Here is a 13624-nt window from a genome sequence, read left to right on the forward strand (position 1 = left end):
AAGATAAAATGAGAGAGACAAGGATAATCAGAAGAAAATAGGATATAAGGAAATGTATAGTTTGCCATCATAGCTATCAGTGTGAATGGGATGAATCTGCTGAGAAAATGGAAGAGTTTAATAGAATGAATGAGAAACATAATTCAACAATATGCTGCCTATAAGAAACACACTTGAAATAGAGAAATATACACAAATTTTAAATTAGGAGCCAAAGAAAAATGTTATTGTACTTCAATGAAAGTAAAAAAAAAAAAAAAAAAAAGGCAAGGAGTAGCAATCCTGATCTCAGACATAAGAAAATTTAAAATAGACCTAAATAAAAGTGATACAAAGGGAGAATAAATCTCACCAAAAGGAATCATAGACAATGAGATAATATCGATACTAAATATATATGAAATAGCTTCTGCTCAGTTGTTAATTTCAAACTAAGGAATTTATATTTTATTCAATAAACAATAAGAACACTTTGAAGTGAGAAGAACTGGTTGAATCCAATACTTAGTTTCATAAAAAAAAGACTTAGAATCTAAAAATTTTTGTTATATGAAGTGTTTTCCTCACAAAAACTTTTAATGCAGTAGTACAAGTATTATTTCATCTTTACTGATGGGGTAAATTAGGCATTTATGAGACAGAATAAGTTAACAAAGGTCATATAGCTAGCAAGTGTCATAGCAAGGAATCAAATTCAGTTCTATCCTCTTGTTAAGACTAGAATTTTCCAGTACATCACACAAACTCTTTTTCTTTCTGAAAGATAGCATAAGTTTGCTCCTGATAAATACATATTCAACTTTTATTCCCCTTCCAAATCAGAATTCATTCATCAGAGACTTGAACATGCTTGTTTTCCAAAGAAAATGATGAAAAATATATTTAATTCAGCTACATTTCTATCAAATAATCAAAATTGATGGAATTTTAAAAGTCTCCACTATAAATTCAATGAAAACCTTTCAGCTTTCTCTCAGGAGTTTGAAGTTTTGTCTTTAAAGATTTCTCTTAAATAGTCTGTGGAATCCAAACTTTCTAGAGAAGACATGTATAGGATTTTGCAATGTGGATAGTTTAAATAGCTAAAAATTAATTTACTGAGAATATATCTGAAAAAAAAGTACACAGATTTACCAATTATTTTTTTTAATTATCACAAGCACCTTAAAAAGAACTGCTATAAGAAACCAATAAACATATCCTTCACATTCTGTTAATATTTATGATTTTTTGATATTAATCTTTATCAAATTTATCTCATTGTCATTAAACTGCAATATTAATATAGTTGTTTTGTTTTCTCTTCGGTGTCATTTAGAGTTTTTTTTTTCTTTGACCTTCACCTTGTTTGTGAAAACTGGATTCACAATAGTGAAAATGTGGAAGTTCTATTGTAGTAGAACATCTCTTCTATTTTAATTTTAAAAAAAAACCATCAAGTCCAATATTCCCAATATTCCAGATCTTTGTTGATTATAAAGAGGTGTAAAATGAAAACAATTTTTATTTGAAGGAAATTATATATTTGGAGCCAAAACATTTAAAACAATTCATCTCCACAGACATTGTGAATATTTTCCTTGTTCCTGGTCAGTCAATGGATTACTCCATTTCATACTGACCTTTTCTGTTTACCCTTAGCTTACTTTTGTCCAAATTGGAAGCTCAAAAGAATAAAAAGCAAAAGTGTAAGCCTCATAATCAGAAGCTAATAAATCCTTGATGGGTTGAAGATATACAAATCCAGTATTATCTTTCATATTTTTAACTTTTGTATTTGAAGATGCTTCTTCTCATGTCAATAATAGGCCATCTAGTTCAAACCTCTCTTTTTTCTCGAATGAGGACCCTGAGGATCAGAGAGATTAAGTAACTGGCCCAAGGTCACAAAGCTAGTATGCTAATCAGGTAGGAAGGTCCATAGTGGAATTTGATCCCAGGTCCAGTAACTCCAGAACCCCTTCCTGCTACAGTAAACAGATCACTTTCAAAAATAAGATGACACCTTAAATTGTGTCATCATCCTCCTAATCTCCCAGGCTAAAAACTTCAGAGTCAGTTTAATTCTCTCTTCTTCCTTACTTCCTAAGATCAATACCTGTCAGTTGACAATTCCTGTCAAATCTATCTCCATGCCCATTCTCTATTCTACATTCACATTGTCCCCAGCCTAATTAATGCCTTAGTATCTCTGCCTTCAAACAATTGCCAAAATAACCACAAGACACAGCTCTCTCAGAACCACTGTTTCCTCTAGGATAAAATAAAAAATCCCTAGCCCAATTTTAAGACACCTTATAAATTGGCTTCAAATTATCTCTCCGAATTTATTTATCTTTAATCCTCTTCCCCTATACTTAAGACATCATTTCATATATCCATAAATGTCATAGAAATTCATGCAAATCCATTTCCTTTGCATAAAGTGATATATTCTAGAGTGTTTCCAGGCTCAACTGAGAAGCCATCTTCTTCATGTGGCTTTCCTTGATCTCTCTAGTTATGAGTATTCTCTCCAGTATTCCTACAGTTTGTCTTTCTTCTTTCCACCCCTTTCATCCCTATTCTTTTTCAGTCCATCAACAAGAATTTTTAGGTGTTTTCTGTGCCAAATATGATGCTAAGCAATAGGCAGACAAAGACAAAAGTAAAACAATAGCTCCATTTAAAAAAATGATATTTAATTGGGCAAAACAACAAATATATCTATGTGAGACAGAGGAGTGAGAAAGAAAAGGTAACGGTGAAAGGTCAGACCCTGTAGGTAGGTAATATAGTAGATGGAATGTAGCACCTGTAGACAGAAAAATCTGAGTTCAGTTCTGTACCTAGATATTTACTATGTGCATTTGAACAAGTTACTTAACATTGGTTTATATCAACTGTAAAATGGGCTTAATAATAAAAATTGTGCCTAGCTCACAAGAATCTTGTAAGAGTTGAATAAAATGATATTTGTATTTTTTTCTTTTTTATTTATTATAGCTTTTTATTGACAGGATAAATTAATGGGTAATTTTTCATCATTGACCTTTGCAAACACTTATGATTCACCTTTTCTCTTCCCTCCTTCCACCCCCTCTCGTAAATGACAGGCAGTCTCATACATGTTAAACATGTTAAGGTATATCTTAAATACAATATATGTGTACATATTTATACATATTCATCATTACCAAATTTAACTCAGTGTCATTAAACTTCAATATTAATATAGTTCTTTGTTTTTTTCTTCTGTCATTCAGAATTTTTTTTTGCTTTGATCTTCACCTAAGCAATAGGCATACAAAGACAAAAATAAAACAATAGCTCCATTTTTTAAAAAGTGATATTTAATTGGGCAAAACAACAAATATATTTATGTTAGACATAGAAAAATTGGATTTAGAAAGGTAAAAATAACTTGAGGAAAAAAACAAAAATGCAAGCAGTCCAAACTTGTTTCCCAGTGTTCTTTCGCTGGGTGTAGCTGGTTCTGTTCATTACTGATCTGAATTGGCTCCTCTCATTACAAAAGATAGCCACTTCCATCAGAACTGATCCTCATATAGTATTGTTGTTGAAGTGTATAATGATCTCCTGGTTCTGCTCATAAAATAATATTTGTAAAACATTTGAAACAGTACCTAGCACATAGTGAGCACTCAAAAATTGGTTCTTTCCTTCCTTCCTAAATATGATATAACTAGATGGAGGGAATCCTGGCAACTTGAGAGAAGAGAAAAGATTTCAGGTAGAATAATTATCACATCTAATCAATTATCAAACTTTCTCACTTCTACCTCCACAATCTCACTTACCTTCTTTCTATGCATCTAGGCACCATTCTAGTTTAGGCTTTCAATACCTCTCAATAAGATTTTTTCAATAAATTCCTAATTGGTCTCCCCATATACTGCAAATTTGTCAGTTTTTTTTTTTTTTTTTACTTTTAAACAGTGAACTCTTTATTTTCTTCTTTTCTGTAACCCCAAATTCACAATCATTTTTTATTTTTAATTTATTAAATAAAATAAATATTTACATAATAGCAAATAAGCAATATGATTACATATGAAACTACACAATCTGATATTCCTTTCAAATATACAGCAGAATTATTTTTCCTTCCTTCTTACCCTCTATCCTAAAGATGGTGACCATTACACACACACACACACACACACACACAAACACACGTATATATGCATGCATACACACAGAGACATATATATAATTAATAAAATTATTCTATACATACTTCTATTTTTGTAATTATTTCCTTTGATCCAGTCTTTCTTCATTTGTCCTTTAACTTGGGAATTTATAGTAGTCAATAATAACTTATTTGTTCAAAGTCATTCTTACAACAACCTTCATTTTGTTATATACAATGTTCCCTTGGTTCTGTTCATTTAACTCTTTAATAGTTCATGCAAGTCTTTCAATGTTTTTTTCCAAAATCATTGACCTCATAATTTCTTAAAGCACTCTATTATGATTATATACTACAACTTTTTTAGCTATTCTTCAGTTGATGGGCATATTCCCTCAACTTTCATATCTTTGCCACCACAAAGAGAGCTGTTATAAACATTTTAGAACATATTGGTTCCTTTTATTTTTCCCTAATTATCTATGGAAATACACTAAGTAGGCATTACTGGGTCAAAGTTGGCAGTTTAACAACTTTTGGGGCATAATTCTAGATTATTCTCCAAAATGGACTGGATCAGTTCACAATTCCACCAAAAATGAATTAGAATCCCAATTTTTCCATATCACCTCCACTATTTGTCACTTTCCCCTTCTATAATTATAACTAATCTGGTATAGTTATAAAGTGATATCTCAATGTTATTTTAATTTGTCTTCCTCTAATCAATAATGATTTAGAAAATGTTTTCATAATTATAAATTATTTTATTTTCTTCATTGGAAAAACTACTTATTTTTACCCTTTGATCATTTAATATCTGGGCAATGACTCACCTTTTTTTTTTAATTATAGCTTTTTTATTTTCAAAACATATACATGAATAATTTTCAACATTCATCCTTATAAAACCTTGTGTTCTAATTTTTCCCTCTCTTCCCCCCCAGAAGGCAAGCAATTCAATATATGTTAAATATGTGCAATTATCTTATACTTATTTCCACAAATATCATGCTGCACAAGAAAAATCAGATCAAAAAGGAAAAAATTTTGAAAGAAAACAAAATAGAAGCAAACAACAACAAAGAGTGAAAATACTATGTTGTGATCTACATTCAGTTCCCACTGTCCTCTCTCTGGATGCAGATGGCTTTCTTCATCGCAAGACCATTGGAATTGGCCTGATTATTGTTGAAAAGAGCCATGTCCATCATAATTAATCATCATATAATCTTGCTCTTGCATTATATAATGATGTCCGGGTTCTGCTCATTTCACTTAACATCAGTTCATGTAAGGCTCTCCAAGACTCCCTGAAATCATCCTGCTGATCATTTCTTATAGAACAATAATGGAATGACTCATCCTTATAGAATCTTGTATATTTTGAATAGGAGACTTTTATCTGATATACCGTCTGTGAAATTTGTTTCCAATTTTCTGCTTTCCTTCTGATCTTAGATACATTTGTTTTATTTATACAAAAACTTTTAATTTAATGTAATTAAGCATACTTATTTTGCATTTAACTTTATTCTTTATCTCTTCTTTATTTGTAAATTACTCACCTATCTATAAATCCGATTCATAATATATTCCATATTCTTCTAACTTTCATGTAAAATATCTAATTATATCTAGATCACATGTTGACTTTATCTTGGTCAATGATTTATAATATTGTTCTATGTCCAATTTCTGCCATAGTTTGCCAGTTTTCCGATCAATTTTATCAAATAATGAATTCCTATTCCAAAATCTTATGTCTTTATGCTTATGTGAAGTGAGTTCATCCCATTCATATTCAGAGTTGTATTACTAATTATTAATTGCATGCATCTTATTTTTACTTATGATTTTTCTTCTTTCATGTTTTTTTTTATACTTCATTTCTATTACCACATCTTTTTTTTACCATACTATCTTCCTCTGAATATGAACTCAGATCTTCTTTTATGACAAAGTATTTATTAATGGTCAAGTTATTTTTTTCCTTTGCTTGCTCACTTCTATTTTCATTTTTTCTTACTTTAATTTTAGCAGCTTAATATTATTATTATTATCAAGTTATAAGTCTAAGTTGTGGTTAATGTTGTCCAAGGCCTCTAATTGTCATGTTCTGAATTCTGATTTCTCAACTCCTTTCTTCTTCTCCTAAACCCCCCATGTTGTCTCCAAAATATTCTTGTTCCATGGTGTATTGAACTCACCCAGCACTTGCTCCATTCCCCCCACTCACATTTATAATCAGATGGAAGATTATGTCAAGTCAGCACTGTTAGGCCTAATTTCCAAAAACAGAAGAGGAAAAAGTCTTCTTTAATTTTCTCTCACTCAGGCATCTGCTATTCTTTAGATGAAAGATGGTTACTTAAAAGCTATGAGGTAAAATTTCTTCAGGCCAAGTCTGCTTCTCTTCTGAACCTTTTCTTGTTGATTCAGTGAATTTAGTCTAGCATTGTTTATACTTCACACAGATACAACATCAGTCCCTAGAGATTTTTTTCTAGTCTAATCAAGATTTCTCAAGAAACCAAGTGCTTCTTTCCACCAATAAAGAGGAAATTAGAAAAATAATGAGTTACTTTGCCCAACTTTATGCTAATGAATTTGATAACCTAAGTGAAATGGAGGACTACCTCCAAAAATAAGCTTCCCAGATTAACAGAGGAGGAAGTAAATTCCTTAAATAGTCCCATTTCAGAAAAAGAAATAGAACAAGCTATTAATCAACTCCCTAAGAAAAAATCTCCAGTACTTTACATATGGATTTACATATGAAATCTACCAAACATTCAAAGAACAATTAGTCCCAATGCTATATAAATTATTTGAAAAAATAGGGAATGAAGGAGTCCTACCAAATTCCTTTAATGACACAAACATAGTACTGATACCCAAATCAGGTAGGATGAAAATGGAGAAAGAAAACTATAGACCAATCTCCCTAATGAATATTGATGCTAAAATCTTAAATAAGATATTAGCAAAAAGACTACAGAAAATTATTCCCAGGATAATACACAATGATCAAGTAGGATTTATACTAGGAATGCAGGGGTGGTTCAATATTAGGAAAACTATCAGTATAATTGGCCATATTAATAACCAAATTAACAAAAACCATATGATCATCTCAACAGATGCAGAAAAAGCATTGATAAAATCCAACATCCATTCCTATTAAAAACACTTGAGAATATAGAAATAAATGGACTTTTCCTTAAAATCAGCAGCATTTATTTAAAACCATCAGTAAACATCATATGTAACGGAGATAAATTGCAACCATTTCCAATAAGATCAAGAGTGAAACAAGGTTGCCCACTATCACCATAACTATTCAATATTGTATTAGAAATGCTAGCTTTGGCAATAAGAGTTTAAAAAGAGATTAAAGGAATTAGAGTAGATAATGAGGAAACCAAATTATCAATATTTGCTGATGATATATATATATATATATATATATATACATATATATATATATATATATGCATGTATGTATGTATGTATGGTAATAGTATACTTAGAGAATCCCAAAGATTCTACTAAAAAGCTATTAGAAATAATCCACACCAGCGCAGCTAGGTGGTGCAGTGGATAGAGCATCAGCCTTGAATTCAGGAGGACTGGAGTTCAAATCTGGTCTCAGACACTTAACACTTCCTAGTTGTGTGACCCTGGGCAAGTCACTTAACCCCAGCCTCAGGGGGAAAAAAAAGAAAAGAAAGAATGCACACCTTTAGCAAACTTGTAGGATACAAAATAAACTCACAGAAATCATCAGCATTCTTATATATCACTAACAAAATCCAACAGTTAGAGTTACAAAGAGAAATTCCATTTAAAGTACTAACAATAGTATAAAATATTTAGGAATCTATCTGCCAAGGGAAAATCAGAAACTATATGAGCAAAACTACACTTTCCACACAAATTAAGTCTGATCTAACCAACTGGAAAAATATTAAATGCTCTTGGATAGGGCGAGCAGATATAATAAAGATGACAATACTACCTAATCTAATCTATTTATTTAGTGCTATACCAATCAGACTTCCAAAAAACTATTTTAATGACCTAGGAAAAATAACAACAAAGTTCATATGGAAACACAAAAGGTCAAGAATTTCAAGGGAATTAATGAAAAAAAATCAAATGAAGATGCCCTAACTGTACCAGATCTAAAATTATGTTATAAAGAAGCTGTAACCAAAACCATTTGGTATTGGCTAAGAAATAGACTAGTTGTTCAGTGGAATAGGTTAGGTTGAAAGGACAAAATAATCAATAACTTTAATAATCTAGTGTTTGACAAACCCAAGGACCCCAGCTTTTTGGATAAGAACTCAATGTTTGACAAAAATTGCTGGGAAAATTGGAAATTAATATGGCAGAAACTAGGCATTGACCACACTTAACACAGTACACCAAAATCAGGTCAAAATAGGTTCATGACCTAGGCATAAGGAATGAGATTATAAATAAATTAGAGAAACATAGGACAGTTTACCTCTCAGACCTGTGGAACAGGAATGAATTTATATCCAAAGAAAAACTATAGATCATTATTGATCACAAAATAGAAAAGTTTGATTATATCAAATTGAAAAGGTTTTGTACAAACAAAATTAATGCAGATAAGATTAGAAGGGAAACAATAAACTGTGAAACCATTTTTATAATCAAAGGTTCCAATAAAGGCCTCATTTCCAAAATATATAGAGAATTGACTCTAATTTACAAGAAATCAAGCCATTCTCCAACTGATAAATGGCCAAAGGATATGAACAGATAATTCTCAAAGAAATTGAAACTATTTCTAGCCATATAAAAAGATGCTTCAAGTCATTATCAATCAGAGAAATGCAAATTAAGGCAACTCTAAGATACCACTACACACCTGTCAGATTGGCTAGAATGACAGGGAAAGCTAATGCACAATGTTGGAGGGGATGTGGGAAAACAGAGACACTGATACATTGTTAGTGGAATTGTGAATACATCCAGCCATTCTGGAGAACAATTTGGAACTATGCTCAAAAAGTTATCAAACTGTGCATACCCTTTGACCCAACAGTATTACTACTGGGCTTATATCCTAAAGAGATGTTAAAGAAGGGAAAGGGACCTGCATGTGCAAGAATGTTTGTGGCAGCCCTCTTTGTAGTGGCCAGAAACTGGAAACTATGTGGATGCCCATCAACTGGAGAATGGCTGAATAAATTGTGGTATATTAATGTTGTGGAATATTATTATTCTGTAAGAAATTACCAACAGGATGATTTCAGAAAGGCCTGGAGAGACTTACATGAACTATTGCTGAGTGCAATGAGCAGGACCAAGAGATCATTATATACTTCAACAATAATACTATATGATGATCAATTCTGATGGACGTGGCCATCTTCAACAATGAGATGAACCAAATCAGTTCTAATATAGCAGTAATGAACTGAACCAGCTACACCCAGAGAAAGAACTCTGGGAGATGAATATGAACCACTACATAGAATTCCCAATCCCTCTATTTTTGTCTGCCTGCATTTTTTAGTTCCTTCACAGGCTAATTGTATATTATTTGAAAGTCTGATTCTTTTTGTACAGCAAAACAACTGTTTGGACATGTGTACATATATTGTATTTAATTTATACTTTAACATATTTAACATATATTGGTCAACCTGCCATTAGGGGGGGGAGGGGAAAAATTGGAACAAAAGGCTTGGCAATTGTCAATGCTGTAAAATTACCCATGCATATATCTTGTAAATTAAAACTGTAATTAAAAAAAAAAGAAAGAAACCAAGTGCTTTACCCCCTTCATTTTTGCTGTTCTCCATTTCTTTCTTTTTTTGATAATAGCTTTTTTATTTTCAAAATGCATACAAAGATAGTTTTCAGGATTTACTCTTAAAAAAACTTTTTTGTTCTAAATTTTTCTCTCTTCCTTCCTCCCACCTCTTTTCCTAGACAGCAAGTAACCCCTTATATATTAACACATGCAATTCTTCTTTACATATTTCCATATTTATCATGCTACACAAGAAAAATCAAATCAGAAAGGAAAAAATGAAAAAGAAAAAAAGCAAGCAAGCAAGAAGACAAAAAGGTGAGAATACTATGTTGTGATCAACACATTCAGTTCCCACAGTTCTCTTGTGGATGTAGATGGTTCTCTCCATAACAAGTCTATTGGAATTGCCCTAAATCATCTCATTATTTAAAAGAGCCATGTCCATCAGAATTTATTATTGCATGACCTTGTTGTTGCTGTACAATGTTCTCTTGGTTCTATTCACTTCCCTTAGCATCAGTTCATGTAAGTCTCTCCAAAGCTTTCTGAAATCATCCTGCTGCTCATTTCTTACAGAACAATAATATTCCACCACATTCATATGCCATAATTTATTCAGCCATTCTTCAGCATCTATTCAGCTTCCAGTTCCTTGCCACTACAAAAAGGGCTATCACAATCATTTTTGCACGTCAGCCCTTTTCCCTTTTTATGATCTCTTTGGGATGTAGACCCAGAAGAGACACTGCTGGACCAAAATATATGCACAGTTTCATAGGCATAACTCCAAATTGTTCTCCAGAATGGCTGGATCAATTCAGAATTCCACCAGCAATCTATCAGGGTCCTAATTTTCCCATATACCTTCCAATTTTTTCCTGTCATTCTAGCCAATCTGAAAGGTGTATAGTGGTACCTCAAAGCTGTCTTTATTTTCATTTCTCTAATCAGTAGTAACTTAGAGCATTTTTACAAAACTAGAAATGGTTTTAATTTTTTCTTCTGAAAATTGTCTGTTCATATCCTTTGATCATTTATCAAATAAAGAATTTCCATTTATTTCTATATTTATTTCATGGTGAAATGAAATGGTCAAATGGTTTATTTGTGGAGAAAAAATATGTAGAGCTTGGAAATTTCCTATCTACTTTACCATCTTCCCAAAATTCCCCTCAGTATTTTCTTTAATCATAGCTCTAACCATCATTCCCTGGGCATAGGTATCTCCATTAGTAAGGATCTACCTCCTCAAATCTAAATTAGTCAATAAATATTTATTAGGCACTTGATATATGTCAGACATTATGCTAAGCACTGAAAAAATATATATTTTAGAAGCAAGTAAAAAGACAGTTCCTTCTCAGTCTGAGGCATTTATATTCTAAAAGAGAAAGACAATTCATAAAAGGGAGCTGAAAAGGAGGGAGGGTTTATGTTTGCTGTACAGGCATGTGATAGAGAAGTAAGAAGGAGTACAACCAAGGGGAAATAAAGGAAAGTAATACACTAATATCTCATGCAGTGGCAGTACTTTGCATTTGTATATTGTTCAACCTAAGAAAATCTTAGTTGTTTATCTTCTGCCCTGAGGAAATGGATTCTAAAGATTCAATACTCTATCCACTGATAAATGTACTGACACATAACATACTTATCAAATAAGCATTGTGTATATACCAGTGTTTGCTTTTTATTTTCCAGGGATTGTAAACTCATTGAGGGGAAAAATAAAGACACTAATGAAGCAATTCTGGGATCCTGGCACAGAAAAGAAGTCTTTTTTCCTTCCTCTTAAGTGACAATTATTTTATTTCTTTTGCTAGAAGAGCAGAAGCAGTACAATAGGACTAAGGATGGCATCTGTATTTAGCACCCTTTGAAAAAAAATCTTCTATTTTTTTCTCTTCCTCTGAGATGGAAGTACTAGAGTCTAAGACAGAAATAAAGATGCCTTAAGTAAGGCCGGTTTACACATGATGGTGAAAAAGTCAAGCTGACTAGGGCATCAAAGATTAAACACAAGTTCAGTCTTACCCAGAACCAACAGTGGAGAATGTTGGCAGAGTCTACATGATTCCTGTTTGCCTGTTTGCTGTTTAGCTGAAGAAATGTCTTCTTTTTTAAATCTTCCAATTTTTTTTTCAATTTTTTTTTTAAATCTTCCAATTTAATGCATGAGGGTGGGAAGGGGGCTTTCCCCCACACTACCTGTGAGCTCTCTGGAGTTTTATTATCTTGGGTAGATGACAGTAAAGAAAATTTATTTCTTTTGCATCTTGTTCCATTTTATTTTAAACTATGTGATCATACACAACATAATAAGTGCTTGACTATGTAGTAAGAAGTAACTTGGGAAGGTAGAACACTGTCAAGGGGCAGAGATTTTGAATTAGGCATGCATAGTAGTTTGCATATTTCAGCATTTAATCACTATTTCATCTTCTAGAATAATTTGGATCTCTGCTAGCAGAGAGTTTAAAAAGAATCCACTTTTACTTCCAAGGCCTTGTGCTTGCAATGGTAAGGGGAATATGGCAATTTATTAAAAACTGATTTCCACATATAAATAGTGAGTTCAGAGAAAGATTGTAAAGGTCTAAACTTTTCAGTTATAGCTTCAAGTGCAGATGGGGGGGTCAGTTTTTCATTTTCAGTATGAGGATTTACATCTCAGAATTCATCGAAGACTATAAATCGTATATTGATTTATTTTTTCGTTGATTGTATAGAATTAAATAAGTGACAGAGAAAGCATTAATAACACAAATTAAACTTAAAAGAGTATCTGGGATATATTTTCTTTATTATCTCTTCTGTCCCTTTTCCCTTCCTTCCTTCCTTCCTTCCTCCCTTCCTTCCTTTCTTCCTTCCTAGCTTCCTTCCTTCTTTCCTTCTCTCTTTTCCTCCCTCCTTCCATTCCTTCCCCCTTCCATTTCTCCCTTTCTCTCTTCCTTCCCTCTTCCCTTTCTTCCCTCTTCCCTCTTTCCTTCCTTTCTTTTTTCTTCTTTCCTTCTTTCTTTCCTTCCTTCCTTCTTCCTTTTTTATTTCTCTCATTCTCTTTTTTCTCTTTTTCATTTTCTTCCTTCCTCTCTTCCTCCCTCCTTTCCTTCCTCTCTCTCTTTCTTTTTTCTCTTCCTTCTTCCCTTCCTTCCTTCCTTCCTTCCTTCCTTCCTTCCTTCCTTTCTTTTCTTCTTCCTGGAAAAGAACTGTTTGTTAAATAGTGAGTAGAATGCTTCCAGATTATAAACTTTTTTTTCCCCAGTTCTGGGCATTGTTTTTTTCTTTTTTGTTTTTTTTAATCTTTTTAAAATTAATTTTATAATTATAAATTTTTGATAGTACATATGCATGAGTAATTTTTTTTAATAACATTATCCCTTGTATTCATTTTTCCAAATTTTCCCCTCCCTCCCTCTACTCCCTCCCCTAGATGATAGGCAATCCCGTACATATTACATGTGTTACAGTATAACCTAGATACAATATATGTGTGTAAATACCATTTTCTTGTTGCACATTAAGAATTGGATTCCAAAGGTATAAGTAACCTGGGTAGATAGACAGTAGTGCTAACAGTTTACATTAAATTCCCAGTGTTCCTTCTCTGGGTGTAGTTGTTTCTGTCCATCATTGGTCAACTGGAAGTGTGTTGGATCTTCTTTATGCTGAAGATTTCCACTTCCATCAGA

The sequence above is a fragment of the Sminthopsis crassicaudata genome, chromosome 2 (assembly GCF_048593235.1).
Source record: "Sminthopsis crassicaudata isolate SCR6 chromosome 2, ASM4859323v1, whole genome shotgun sequence".
NCBI classification, from domain to species: domain Eukaryota; kingdom Metazoa; phylum Chordata; class Mammalia; order Dasyuromorphia; family Dasyuridae; genus Sminthopsis; species Sminthopsis crassicaudata.